Below are 13,803 nucleotides of genomic sequence, written 5' to 3'. Positions count from 1 at the left end.
ACAGGAAACAAGCACACTCACACACATATACACGCGCAACTTATTTCAACCTTGTGGTAATGCCATCTTCTGTTATATATTAACTTCAGTTTTTGCTTTGACTTATGGAGATCTGAGTTTGAATACAGATAAGAATAATTTGACAGCTGAACCCAGATACGGCTACAGATAATGTCTCTTCTGAGCACCTGTTGTGTGTAAAACGAATTGAGATTTTGTTCCTGTCTGCCACCCTTGTTTATCGAGTCTGTTTGTGTAATGCATTGGAGCAGCAGGACTCAGTAATTACTTCAATCAGTCAAGGGGAGCATAAATCTCAGGTAAACCGTGGGGAGTAAATGAGGCAGTAAGACACCAGGCCAAGAAATATGAGTTTTATTTGTTGGCTGTTCAGTTTTCGGTTTACTATGTCCGTAGTGTTGACCACATAAGTGTTTCACGGTTGCACAAGTATTGCATGCACTTCAGAAAAAAGAATGTACCACCAGACAAAAACTTTTCATACTGCTGACACCTCATTACTTAATATTAAAGTGATTATCATATACTTCTATGTACATGCATGCCTTTTAACATTTAAAGTTACCTGCAGTGTTTACAGATTGCAACTAAAGACTAGTCCTACTTTTGGACTGCAAAGGCCTGTGTTGGCATATTTTCACTGCCTGTGGACAGAGCAGCCTTCCCTTTTACGCTTTCCTTCTGCTGAATAAGTAACTTTAGAAGTTATCAGACTGTATTGCCCAGTGGTGATAAAGTGTCTGGCCAGCACAGTATTATACAACAAAAATTAGCATCTCCTGGTAAAAAAAAAAAAAAACTGAAACAATATTTTAGCTGGCGTTTTATCTTAAATACAAATGCAAGGTTTTTCTGTTTAGCTGTTTTATCTCACATATCCATTAATAATGGTTGCGCAACATGACAGAGAAAATTAAATATATAACTGGTAGCTGTACTGTTACAGAAACACTGATTTGTGGCCTCCTGCAGAAGCCAGGCTTTGTAGTCCTGAAGCTAACAGCTAACATACACATGGGGAAAGCATGGCAAAAAAGACTTAGATTTGGCATTAAATTAATCATTTTAACTTTTCCATACTGATTTGTGGGGCACTGACAACAGAGAGACAGTATCTGTTCACAATAAACTAAGAAGAGGAATGTAGTATTTTTTTACCAAAGAAAACATGGAGAATATTCCATCTCTGCACCAGTTTTGCAATCAGAGATATACTGTACTGGTGTTTTTTAAAGCTATGATTAGCCCAAATGTTTAGAAATTGTAAAGTGCATTTTAATAAACGCTCTTTAAATTTACGTAGTTTACTGTTGCACATACATAAACTAAAACCATTCTCACATTTAAGACATGTTGGATTTATTATCTATAGTCCATTTTCTGTTTTTATTTTCAGTTTTCTCTTCTTATTGTGACTTATTGTGGGTGAATTGGGTACAGAGATTGGAGTGAGGGATTGGAATTTATTTAATATGCATTTAACCGAACGCCAGGACGGTGTAGAAAAAGCCAGGAGGTGGGATATGGGATCATACATCAGACTTGCAGGTCTGGTAATAAGGTGCAGGAAGCCTAAACGCATGTAAAGTTCACCTCACCTCAGGGCATCCAGAACACACACTGCGTAATTAATGTATATGACACACAAGTATAAGCTACAATTACCTGAACATACTATGGAACATATGATGAGGTCTTTCAGTAATATTCTAACATTTTTACAATAAAAACCCATGTCGATATGACTAGTTACAGTGTTTCCACTGGTACATGTGCCCCATGTACTGCTCTTTCTGCAGGTTGATACATAAGCTAAATGCTTTCCTCAGTAAATGCCGCCTTTTTATACGATATCAAGTGCCAGATGATGCAATTCCTGGTAATGCCAAAAATTAAAAGCAGAAACCCTGATATTAGTGCCGCACGTGGTTAGAATCAGTCACGGTGAGTATTAGTAGATATGAGTATGTATTACATTATTGTATGGGTAGTATGTGAATCACTTTATGCTTGTGAGATCTAAAGGTTCCTGAAACCGTATCTGCAGCCCTTCTGCAACTGTAACCCAAAGTGTGATTTCATGTCTGTGATGAGTTTCTGGGAAGCCTGTGGACTTCTCTTTGGTCTGGAGCTCCTGATTCAAGAGGAACCACAGCGATGGTCTCATGTCTGCATTGGACATGTAGGTTTGTTCTGCGTCTTCACCTGAAAAGAGGTCCCTCAACGACATTGTGATTCTGCTGGCCTTACTTACAGGGAGCGTTGTGTGCCTTGTGTCCTCCTCCAAAAATCTGCCAGATCTCCTGCAGCATGGACTGCATGATGACACAGCTGGGATAAATCCTTATATCTTACACTTCTATAGAGGTATTCATGCAGTATTCATTGACCATGCTAACTTCATAGAAGATCTAAAGCTACACATGTGTAATTCATCTTTATTTAAAGTATACCAATGAAAGTATTGACGAGTGCTGTATTCTCTTTTTATGGCTACTAAATTCTGCTGTCTTTGTATGTCACTTAACTGCTTTATGTTATGCAGTCTCAAACTCTGTTTTCACGTTGTCTTTTGAATTATCATGCTCTTGAGGTTACCTTTCCGCCAACTCTGTAAAATCACACGCGGTTGTCTGTTAGCAGGAATCCTGGGCAATTTAACAATGCAGCTCTGACAGAGTCTTCTGTCTGGCTAATTATAGTGAAACTTCACTGTAAGTCATATCATTAAGAAAGCAAATGCATTTCCCTTGATTTTCCAGAAGCACATTAAACAATGATGCCAGTGGCAGCTCATGCAGCCTTTCAGTTTACGAGCGCCGCGCTCCCTTGAATATGTGATGTGCTCCTCAGTTTTCATTGCTGATTTACACCGCATTTTTTTCTTAAAATATTTTTACTATTAAATCATATGTGCATAAATTCTGATTGTTATGTCATGGATAGTTTCCTGTTCTTAACGTGCATGTGTGATATATTGATTATGAACACCTCCACCCATACTCCATGACTGCTTATCCAGTCTGGCTCTCAGTGAGCACGCAGCCAATTCCAGGAAGCACAGAGCACAAGGCAGAGGATACCCAGGATGGGATGCCTATTCATCACAGAACTCACACACACACTCACACACTATGGGCAATTTGCAGTAGAGACACCAATAACTGCATATGTTTGGACTGCAGGAGGAAACTGGAGTACAGAACCTACAGACATCGCACTATAAGATAGGGAGAGCATGCAAACTCCATGCCCAAAGAGCAAGGGACTTGAACAAAAACAGCTGTTTAAAGCATCAGTAATTAGCTGTGCTAGGAAGTCTATAATTATGTTTCAGTTTAGCTACCCTAAATTAATCCTTAATATGAGGGCCCTTATAAGCCCTTATAAGTGACTGGAGTATTAGAAGATTGTGGTGAAAATATAGAGCGACTGCATGAACATATATTAGTGTGAGCATTTACCTCATAAGAAGGCCACTGTCATCCTGCCCACCCTGTGGTCACAGCTTATTAAATTGTCAAATGACCATTATGTCACATATTTGCCTCTCTCCAAGTAAATGGTGAAGCGATGCATCACCGACAAATATATAATGAACAACAGAGCTCGAAGACGGGCCATTATGAAGTATCATTCATTTAAATGAGCTGTTAGTCATTTGTATACCCCATTTACCTTTTTTTTCGTATGCCTGAGACGAGACTGATGGGACGAGCGTGGCTTTGTGGCTCAGAAGGCTTTGTGCCTGACGCTCAAACTCGCTGTTCTCTGCGGCTTTGAAGCACCTACTCTATAATTACTCAGCCAGTGGTTGGCTCCCAGTGGATCCCTGCTCTATGAGGCCCAGTACACCGCACTGGCTGCAGGACTCCTGCTGATGCAAATGCCAGTTAGGCTTCCTGAACCACTCTCCCGATTGGGCGCCAGATCAGGGCCTCCCCAGTGGGCACCGTTACTGTGGAGAGGAAAGTCAGTCCACACGGTGTGCTTCACGGTGTCCCCCACAGCATGGAATCCAACGGTATCCGAAGGTTGTAATGCCAACCAAATAATAGATTTCAATTTCCAAGGGAATGTTGAAGAACAAGCTACACTGGTTAGGTGTGGGAATTAATGATAATAGATCCAGGCACCACTTTCAAAAGCAATACATGACTACTGAAATTAATGTAGATTAAAAGCTCGGCGATCGGGAGGAACACTAAGGAACATATGTGTCAGGTAGATTTTCATATGGTGACGCACACACGGCAAGGGAGCATCCACTCCAAATGGGAATCCATCTTACCCTGTTATTTTTAATGGAATTCAAAGTCATCATGGTAGATAACACACATATTTCCATTGTTGTCTTGGGGGATTTTTATCCTTGCCCCTGAAATGCATCTAAGCTGCAGATTATGGCCTCATTTAAAGTGCCAGTCTGTTTGAAGTATAAGTATTACAGCAGAAAAAAATGGACCAAATCTTTGATCCCTTTGACTGTGCTGAAATTAAATCTACTGGTTTTCAATTTAATTATTTACAGAGCTGAGTAACACCAGAATCTAGAGGTGTTTGACTATATACAGTTAGGTCAATAAGTATTTGGACATTGATGCAATTTTTGTAATTTTCCCTCTATATACCACCACAATGGATTTGAAATTAAGCAATGAAGATGTGCCAGAAGTATAGATTTTCAACTTTAATTTAAGGGGTTTAACAAAGGTATTGCATTAAGGTTTGAGAAATTACAGCCATTTTTCACAGAGTCCCTCCATTTCAGAGGCTCAAAAGTAGTAAAATAAATATATGTACTGTTTTAATACTTGGATGAAAAGAAAACTGCCTGTAGTCTAGAACCCATGGACCTCACCAGATGCTGTTTCTTCCCTTGAGATGCTTCGCCAGGCCTCTACTCCTGCCACCTTCAGTTGCTGCTGGTTTGTTGGTCTGTTTGCCTTCAGTTTTGTGTTCAGTAACTGAAAGCATGCTCTGCTGGGTTAAGATCAGGTGATTTACTTGAAGAATGTCCCATTTCTTTATCTTGAGAAACTCTCGAGTTACTTTCATAAAATGTTTCGGGTCATTATCCATTTGCCCTGTAAAGCGCCATCCAATCAATTCTGTGTCAGGGTCGGTGCTGTCTGGTCCTGCTCCAAGTGGGTTGTTCCCATTTGGCTATCAGGTGTCACTGGCCGTCCTGTTGCCTCCTTGTAGCCCATTAGTCCCTAATGTGTCTGGTTACTCCCGAGGCCACTGCATAGCTTAATGGGCTAAGTAGTCAGCCACTGTTCCTACTCTCCTTCTTATTGTGGGTCAAATGCTGACCCACAATGTCCTGGTAACACTTGACTCAAGGCTATGTTTTTATTTATTTATATACACATCCATAATCAATGTATTACAATACAGTTATAAAGCATTATAAACTGGGCTATAATATTTATAAAAAGGCATGTATAAGTAGTATAACTGCTTTATGAAACTTCCATCTATAATCAGGGATGGACATAACTGGTACGCAAGTACGCATTCACCTTTAATACAATACGCGTGACAATCGATTGTTTGTAAAAACGCAAATACGTACTTATTTTATGCGCATTTGCACTGCTATGACAAGAAAATACCTTGCATTTAAACCTGTATACCGCAAATGAAGTAGATTTTGCACATAAAGATTACAATACATTATATTTTGTTTTCATATCAGTGCAAATGCAAATAATATACGTATGCATTTACACTGTTACCACAATCAATTGTCGCACGTATAGTCTTTAAAGGTGAATGTGTACTTGCATACCAGTTATGTCCATCCCTGTCTATAATGCACAATACCTACATAGATGCTTTGTACCTATGTAGCACAAAGCATCCTTAGTGCTTAAACCTACCATTATAATACATTATGATGGTATCCATAGTGCATTATAGATGAAAGCTTCATAAAGTAGTTGTAATGCATAATACACATGACTATAATGTGTTATGCCTTTTAATAAATATTTATAGCTATGTTTATAATGGTTTAAGAATGCATTATTATTTGTTGTGAATGTGTTTATAAATTACTAAAAACATGGCCTTAAGTAAAGTGTTACAATTCGTTGTCTTATGTTCTCCTGGTTAACAAGTGTATGTTTTCCATTTAAAGTTCATTGTGTTTGCTCTCTGGTTTAATTCTGTTATTCTATTTATGTTCCTAGTGTTCTGAGCCTCTGGGTTTAGTAATGTTCTCTAGTTTGATGTGCTGCTTAATTGTGTGTAGTCCACCTGTTCTTTGTTGTTCTGTGCCTTACTGATTGGATAACTAAGTTATGGTTTTCACCTGTCCAGCGTCATGTGCTGTTAGTGGTGTATTAAGGTTATGATTTTGTTCTGTTCCTTGGTTCATTGTGGCTGTTTCCCAGTGTTGCTTTGCATTTGTAAGTTGTACTTGTAATCGTGCTTGTTAGTTTTCATAGCCTCCCTGTTCCCCTCTGCCTCATGTTCAGTTTTATCAGTGCTGTGTGTGTCCCCTTTTATAGCCTGTTTTTCTTTAATAAACCCCTTTTTGTCTTGGAGTCATTTCGTCGATCGTCATTGTGCCCCACAGTAACAGTTTTGCAGCATGGCTGAATCTGAGCAGAGAGTATAACTGTATACACTTCAGAATTTACTTTGCTACTTCTGTCACCAGTCATGTCATCAATTAACAGCAGTGAAGAAGTTCCATTGGCAGCCATTCATGCCCATGCCGTAACAGTGCCTCCACCATGTCTAACAGATGATGTGGTATGTTCCGGATCATAAGCTGTCCCTTTCTTTCTCTATACTTATCTCTTCCAATCATTCTGGAACAAGTTGATCTAGGATTCATCTGTCCAATGAACCTTGTTCCAGAATTGAGCAGGCTTTTAAAGATGTTTTCTGGCGAAGTCTAATCTGGCCTTCCTGTTCTTCAGTGGTTTGCAGTTAGAGGTAAACCCTTTATTTATGTTCATGAAGGTGTCTCTTGATAGTAGACTTTGACAGTGATACACATAAATTCTCAAGAGTGCTCTCAACCTGGATTGACGTTGTGAAGGGATTATTATTCGTTCACTTACATTGATACCTCTATGGACCTCATGCTGAGTTCCATTGAACAGCTACCAAATGTGAATTCAGTGTTTTGAATCAAATCCAGAACTTTTATCTACTTGTCATGGAGTAACGAGGGAACGGGCCACACCTGGCCAAGAAACTGCTTGTCGGTCACATGTCAAATTACTTTTGAGCCTCTGAAAATGGAGGGAATCTGTGAAAAATGGCTATAATTTCTGAAACCTTAATGCAATACCTTTGTTAAACCTCTTAAATTAAAGCTGAAAATCCGTACTTCCATCACATCTTCATTTCTTAATTTCAAATCCATTGTGGTGGCATACAGAGGGAAAATTACAAAAATTGCATCAGTGTTCGAATACTTGTGGACTTAATTGTATATATATTGTCGTGACAGAAAACTCAGGAGTGATCAAGGTGCCAAGCAAGCAGTTGGGTTTATTAGGACCAGGTCAAACAAAAGCAGAATTAAGATGCTGAGATGTGGTTGGGGTCATGGAGCAGAAGGTCAGGTAAGCCCGGAAATTCAGTCCTACATGGGAGATGATGGACGGGAGTGGAGAGGACAGGGGGGTCTGGGGGACGCAGGAGCAGACGTGAACAAGACACACAGGTTGGGTCAGGGCTACATGGGAGACAATTAAGCACATTTGCTTCATCCACCGGCGAGCTTAGGGCAGGGATCCAGACAAGCCGTGTTAGCCGGTGTTAGCCGGGGCTCCCTCTTGCTACAGCCCAGCAAATGAGCTTCTCCCAGGCCATCTTCTTCCCGAAACCGATGCCTCTCTCGGGTCACCGCTTCACCACTGCCCGCAGGTCTGGCATCCTACTTCTGACACCACTGTAGCACCAGATGAACCATGGAATCTCTGTGGATGCAAATGAAGATGAGAAGAAGCGGACTGATACAAAGTTGATCTTTATGCTAGTCCTTAGAACAGGGGTGTCAAACTCCAGTCCTGGAGGGCCGGAGCCCTGTGTTGCTTAGTTCTTTCCCTGTTCCACCACAAATGATTCAGCTCAAGATCTGTGTGGTAATTCGCTCAAGGAGTTGAATCAGATGTGTTAAATGAGGGGAAACCCAAAAATATGCAGGACTCTGGCCCTTCAGGATTGGAGTCTGACACCTCTGCCTTAGAAGGACCCCACAGCAAGCGGCAATAACACAGAGGCCAACATGGCAGGCAAACGCGGGGAGGTTTCACACAAATGGGAAAACTCACACACAACACTAGAGCACATCAGTATTACACATGCAACACGGGTAAGGGTACGCGCGATACTCAAGTGCATAACAAGTATTTTCATTAACAAATATATAATACGACGTACAACAAGACACACAGGGACTATATACACGGCTCACAGGCATGCCGGAATATGCAAATGCCACATATATATAAAAAATACAGTAAAAATAATAAATAAATAAAATAAATAAATAAATAAATAAATAAAGGTTTCTGGAATACCAAATCTTGCCTTTATAAAGAAAAATAATTTTATTTGACAAGAACATGTCAAATGCTTAAAAAGCAACCACAGGCAATTGGATTACACTAAGTATATTAAACAACAAACATTCCAAAAAACAAATGTACTATTTGGTCGGGGGGTAGATAATGAATATTACAAACAACCCTTGAGGGTGCAGAATATTTTTGCTGCAGCAGACCCATATGAAGAGGGTTAAAAAAGCGTATTGCGGATAAAGGTTAAGCAATATTAACAAATGATACGACAGCTCTTTTAAAAAGAATGTTACTATCTAGTCACTACCCGTATAATACTAGCAGTGGCACAGCCAGGGAAGCCAACGATTTACACAGCACTGAGGGATCCAGACTAAACACAAGCATGACCTGGGCTGCCGACTCTCACGCACCTGGATGACACTCCTGCTTCTTCAGCCACACGTTCATGCAAGAAATGTTGCGGCAAATCTATATTATGGCAAGTCAAAGAACTTATTATGAAATATCTATTTCCTTTTTTGTCCCTGAATTTGGTGGATGGACCCCGAATGTAACACGACACCACTTTTTCAGACGTATTTTGAGAGAAAATACATAAATTTGTATATAATTATATACAGTATATATATATATATATATATATCCATCAATCCATTTTCCAAACTTATCCTACTGGGTTGTGGGGGGTCCGGAGCCCATCCCGGAAGCTATGGGCACGAGGCAGGGAACAACCCAGGATGGGGGGCCAGCCAATCGCAGGGCACACTCTCACACTTTCATAATATTGCAGTTATTGAACTAAGTGTGTCTTGCTAATTTTAGTCCAGCCAGAGTTCCGTTCAGTGATGGCCCTGGGAAAAAACTGTTTTTGACCCTGTTAGTGCAGGTCTTCAGGGTGCTGTAGTACCTCCCTGATGGTAACAGGGAGAAGAGGTGATGGCAGGGGTCAGTTGTGTCTATGAGGATTCTGCTGACTCTGCAGAGGCTGCATGTCCTCAAGATGTCCTCCAGTGAGGGCAGAGGAAGTGCTATGATCTTTTGGGCTGTGTTGATGACTCTCTGTATTGCTCGTCTGTCTGCCGCTGTGCAGTTGGCATACCAAGCTGTAATACAGTATGTCAAGACACTCAACAGAGGAGCAGTAAGAAGGACACAAGCAGCTCCGCAGCCAGGTTTGTCTCCCTAAATGTCCTTAAGAAGTGTAGGCAATGCTGAACCTTCTTGACCAGAGCATTGAACTTGTCAATGTGAAGTCATCAATAATGTGACTTCACAGGAACTTGTAGCTGGAAACCCTTTCCATTTCTTCTCCTCTGATGTTAAGAGACGAATGGCCTTCTCATTGTCTCCTGAAGTCTAGAATGATTTCTTTTTGGTTTTCAGTGATGGGTTGTTTTCTGTGCACCACGCACAGTTTGCAGACTTCATCTCTGTATGCTGTCTTGTCCCCCCCCCCCCACCCCACCTCTGTTATGTCATCAGAGGGAGTATAGAAGTGGACTCAGCACACAACCTTGTGACGCACTTGGAGTAAGGTGGCGGCCGAGTCTAACTCTCCGCGGCCTGTTGGTTAAAAAGCCAGTAATCCACATACAGAGAGGATTACTGAGGCCAAGCTCCAGGAGTTTGGTGATTAACCTACTGGGGACAATAGTCTTAAATGCTGCACTGTATTTCACAAATAGCGTTTTCATGTATATCCCTCACTGTTCAAGGTGAGTTAGTGTTATGTGGAGAGGTACGGCGATAGCATCATCCTCTGTGGAATGGTTTGGCCTGTAGGCATAGTGATGCTGGTCCAGGGTGGGTGGGAGGCAGGATTAGATGTGCTTCAGGATCATTCTTTCGAAGCACTATTTATAGTCGTTTTGACTGCTGATGTTAGACTGTCTGGGCGCTGGTATGATGGTGGCTGATTTCAGACAGTAGGTACCTTAGCCTGTGTCAGGGACAGACTGAAAATGTCCATAAACACCCCTGCCAGCTTTCTTTGAGCACTCTGCCTGGGATGTCACCAGGCCCTGCAGCCTTCTGAACAATGACCATCCCGAGAATCCACTTTACAGTACCTCCTGTGTGTGTGTATTTTAAGTGAGTGGCATGTTTGCCCCCAGTTACACACACACACACACACACACACACATATACATAAAAACCTGTTTTCTTGCCTCTAATTCTTTTGACAGGCGATACCAATGTATCTGTCTGGCTTAACTTCGTCAAGGACAGTGATATGTTATGAAAAGAATTTGAACTGTCCTTCTCACATTATCTCAGTCTGTATGTTATCCTTCCCCAGCTGACAAGAGGAAATAATGCTATCAGCGGTGATGAGAAAGGCACAAAAATGCCATAAACTCCAGAGAATATGGCAGTGCTTTGAAAGTGCCGATATGCTGCACGACCACACTGGCTATTTGATATGAATAAATATGTTCATTGTCATAACCGTCATCTGAAAAATGAAAAATAGTGGAAGATGAAATACGATTGTCATGTTTGGTGTTGCACTGCTAGTTTACTGTACTAGTTGCTCTGCACAAAGGCACTGATGCATATGCTATTTCCAGGTGATTATACACCCATTATAGAGACAAATAAAGAACCAAACCTGCAAGTTCATTTCCAACATGCAAAGCATCTCCAACGCTCCTTAGTGATTTCAACATCCACTTGACAGCCGGAAAACTGTTGTTTGCTGTACTTCCTTGACAGCAGCAGCATGTCCAAAGGCCTTTAGACACAAGGAAAGCTAACCGACGCACTCGGACTTCCATGAAATGGCAGTGGTCCCAGTTACTATGTCACCCTATCTACCTCTTGGGCTATTATTTCATCTCATGCCATCCCATCCTTTCTCCTTAGTATAACAGACCTTAACCCAGTCACTCCACAAAAATAGCTTTGAAATGTTACAGATAATGCCCTTAATTGGTTTGTGTTGCACTCCTCTGGCAGGACCTACCTAATGTTCTGGCAGCACTCTTTCCTCGTCTCAGAACCCAGCCAGAAAGGTCCTGCAGGGTTCACTGCTGAGTCCTCTCCTCTTCTCTCCACCTATCTAATGCTTCTGTCATTCATTCTGTGGCTTCCCATATCACTGCTGTACTGATAGCACTGAGCCTTACCTCTCTTTTCTTCCCCCTGACATACAGGTCTTCACTGACATTAGTGCATGCTTGGCTGACAGCTCCACCCTGTTGACCGGCAACTGCTATCAGCATAGTACTGTGCTGTCAGTCGACTCAGCTCATCCAGAAAGCTTCTGAACAGATTGTCTTTGTCCTGTCTAAACAATCCGTTCCTTCACTGGACACCAGTCGAATTTTTAATCGAGTTCAGGTTTCTGGCATTGCCATACAATCCCAATCTATGGGCACATTAGAGTAAACATGTAACACAATTATATGTTTCTGGCCGGTGCGGCGGAAACTATACAATTCCTGGAGAAGACACACAGCATGGGGACAACATGCAAACACACCAAGAGTGGGGGCAGGATCTGAACACCTGACTCTGAAGGTGTGAGACTAGTGTTCATTGAATACACTAATAACAAATGCAACCTGATTTAAAATATCTTGATGAAAGAAGGCAGCAAAAGCGGAAGGTACTCAAGGTCTTAGTGATGGTGATGGGGGACTGAGAGAGGGCTGATGGCATCAGAAAAGTGATCATGCCTCATTTTTCTGAGATACTGGATCTCCTTTTAAGGCGCTGCTGTATACTGGGCACCTAGGTAACGCCAATAATCTGTTTACCTCAAGGCCAGATTGTCCTACACATCAGGCAGGAGGGAAAGCAGAAAAAGTGGAGCCGAGTTTCGCCTTGATGAATAGTTAGTTTATGCAGACCTGAAGTTAACTGAGTGCAGTACCCAAGAATAAAAAATGAGAAGCAGAGCATGTACTCAGCCATGAAGGAGAAGTGAGAGTGTCAACAGCCAACAGACGTTAAGACGCACAACACTGGGAGGGCAGCATTATCTTTACATCGGTGGTACAGCTGCATGGTCACTCATCCTCCTCTTAACAGTTGTTATAGTAGGTTTTTATGCAAGACTCATGTAGACTTTGTACTCTAGATACATAGATGAAATGAGGCTATAAACACAAAACAAGTGATCTCGTCTTGTGAACGTTTTGGTACAGATAAATAACAGGCATATTTAGATGTCACGAAGAAAGAAGATCCGTATAACATGTTGGAGCAGGTCAGGTTAAAGTTCTCAGATAAGAATCAATACTTTTATTCCATTAGCTGGTAATAACTTATTTTAGGGTAATATTCAGGCAGTCAGGTAGTGGATCACCATGAGAATTGAGTTGCAAAATATGGAGACTTGTTTTTCAACATCACTCAGAGACACTTTCTGACTATGAGTGCATCCACCAAGGTCACTTGACTGAGAAATTTTTGTTGACCCAGAATCTGATTACTGTACTTGTATGCTATTAATCTATAGGAAGTCTCCTGGTTGTAGTTGCTATTGTTGTGAAAATGCTCTGTTCGAATAAAATAGAATTTAATTGAATATGTGTCAATTTGAATGCAATTTATAAAGCCATCCGGTGACTGCATGTTTTCACTTGTTTGCTGTTGTTTTCGCTTGTTTGCTGATTGACCGTATGACAGTTGACCTCATTTAACGGAATTTAAGCAGCTATTCACTGAATCTTCACTCAGTGAACATACACTAACTGATAGTCCCGTAGCACTTGAACAGCCCGACTCCTCCATATGGCCTGGTAGTAATGTGAACCATATTACATTTTATAAGATTGATTTTCATATATTTCTTGTATTCTCTGCACATACAACTATATGCCACCCATGCGAGTGGTGTGCAAGTGACAATTCCTCCTCATTTCAGGAGGCAGACTGCCCAGTGGGCCGTGAAATGAGCTCATTTTGTCATGTTGAGGGCCATTTGAGTATGACTGAGGTAATATCATAATCTGTCCTTATTTATACATAGTAAAATGAAGCATTGAATCCTTTTTGAAGAAGATCTTACAGATATTTTAATTTCTCCCTTCTTAAATGTAAATTAATAATTTTGGTAATGCACAAAATAAATAATAAAAAATGTACAGGCAAGAACAGTGGTTTAGTTGTTTGCAGTCTCATGCAAAGGCTGCATGTGCACGGCATTGTCATTATCATTCAGTTGTGACCCTTTATATGAAAGCACTGATGCACATTTATTTACTGCAAGTGCTAACATGAT

The sequence above is a fragment of the Brienomyrus brachyistius genome, chromosome 1 (assembly GCF_023856365.1).
Source record: "Brienomyrus brachyistius isolate T26 chromosome 1, BBRACH_0.4, whole genome shotgun sequence".
NCBI lineage: Eukaryota > Metazoa > Chordata > Actinopteri > Osteoglossiformes > Mormyridae > Brienomyrus > Brienomyrus brachyistius.
Note: the sequence above shows the minus strand (reverse complement) of the source record.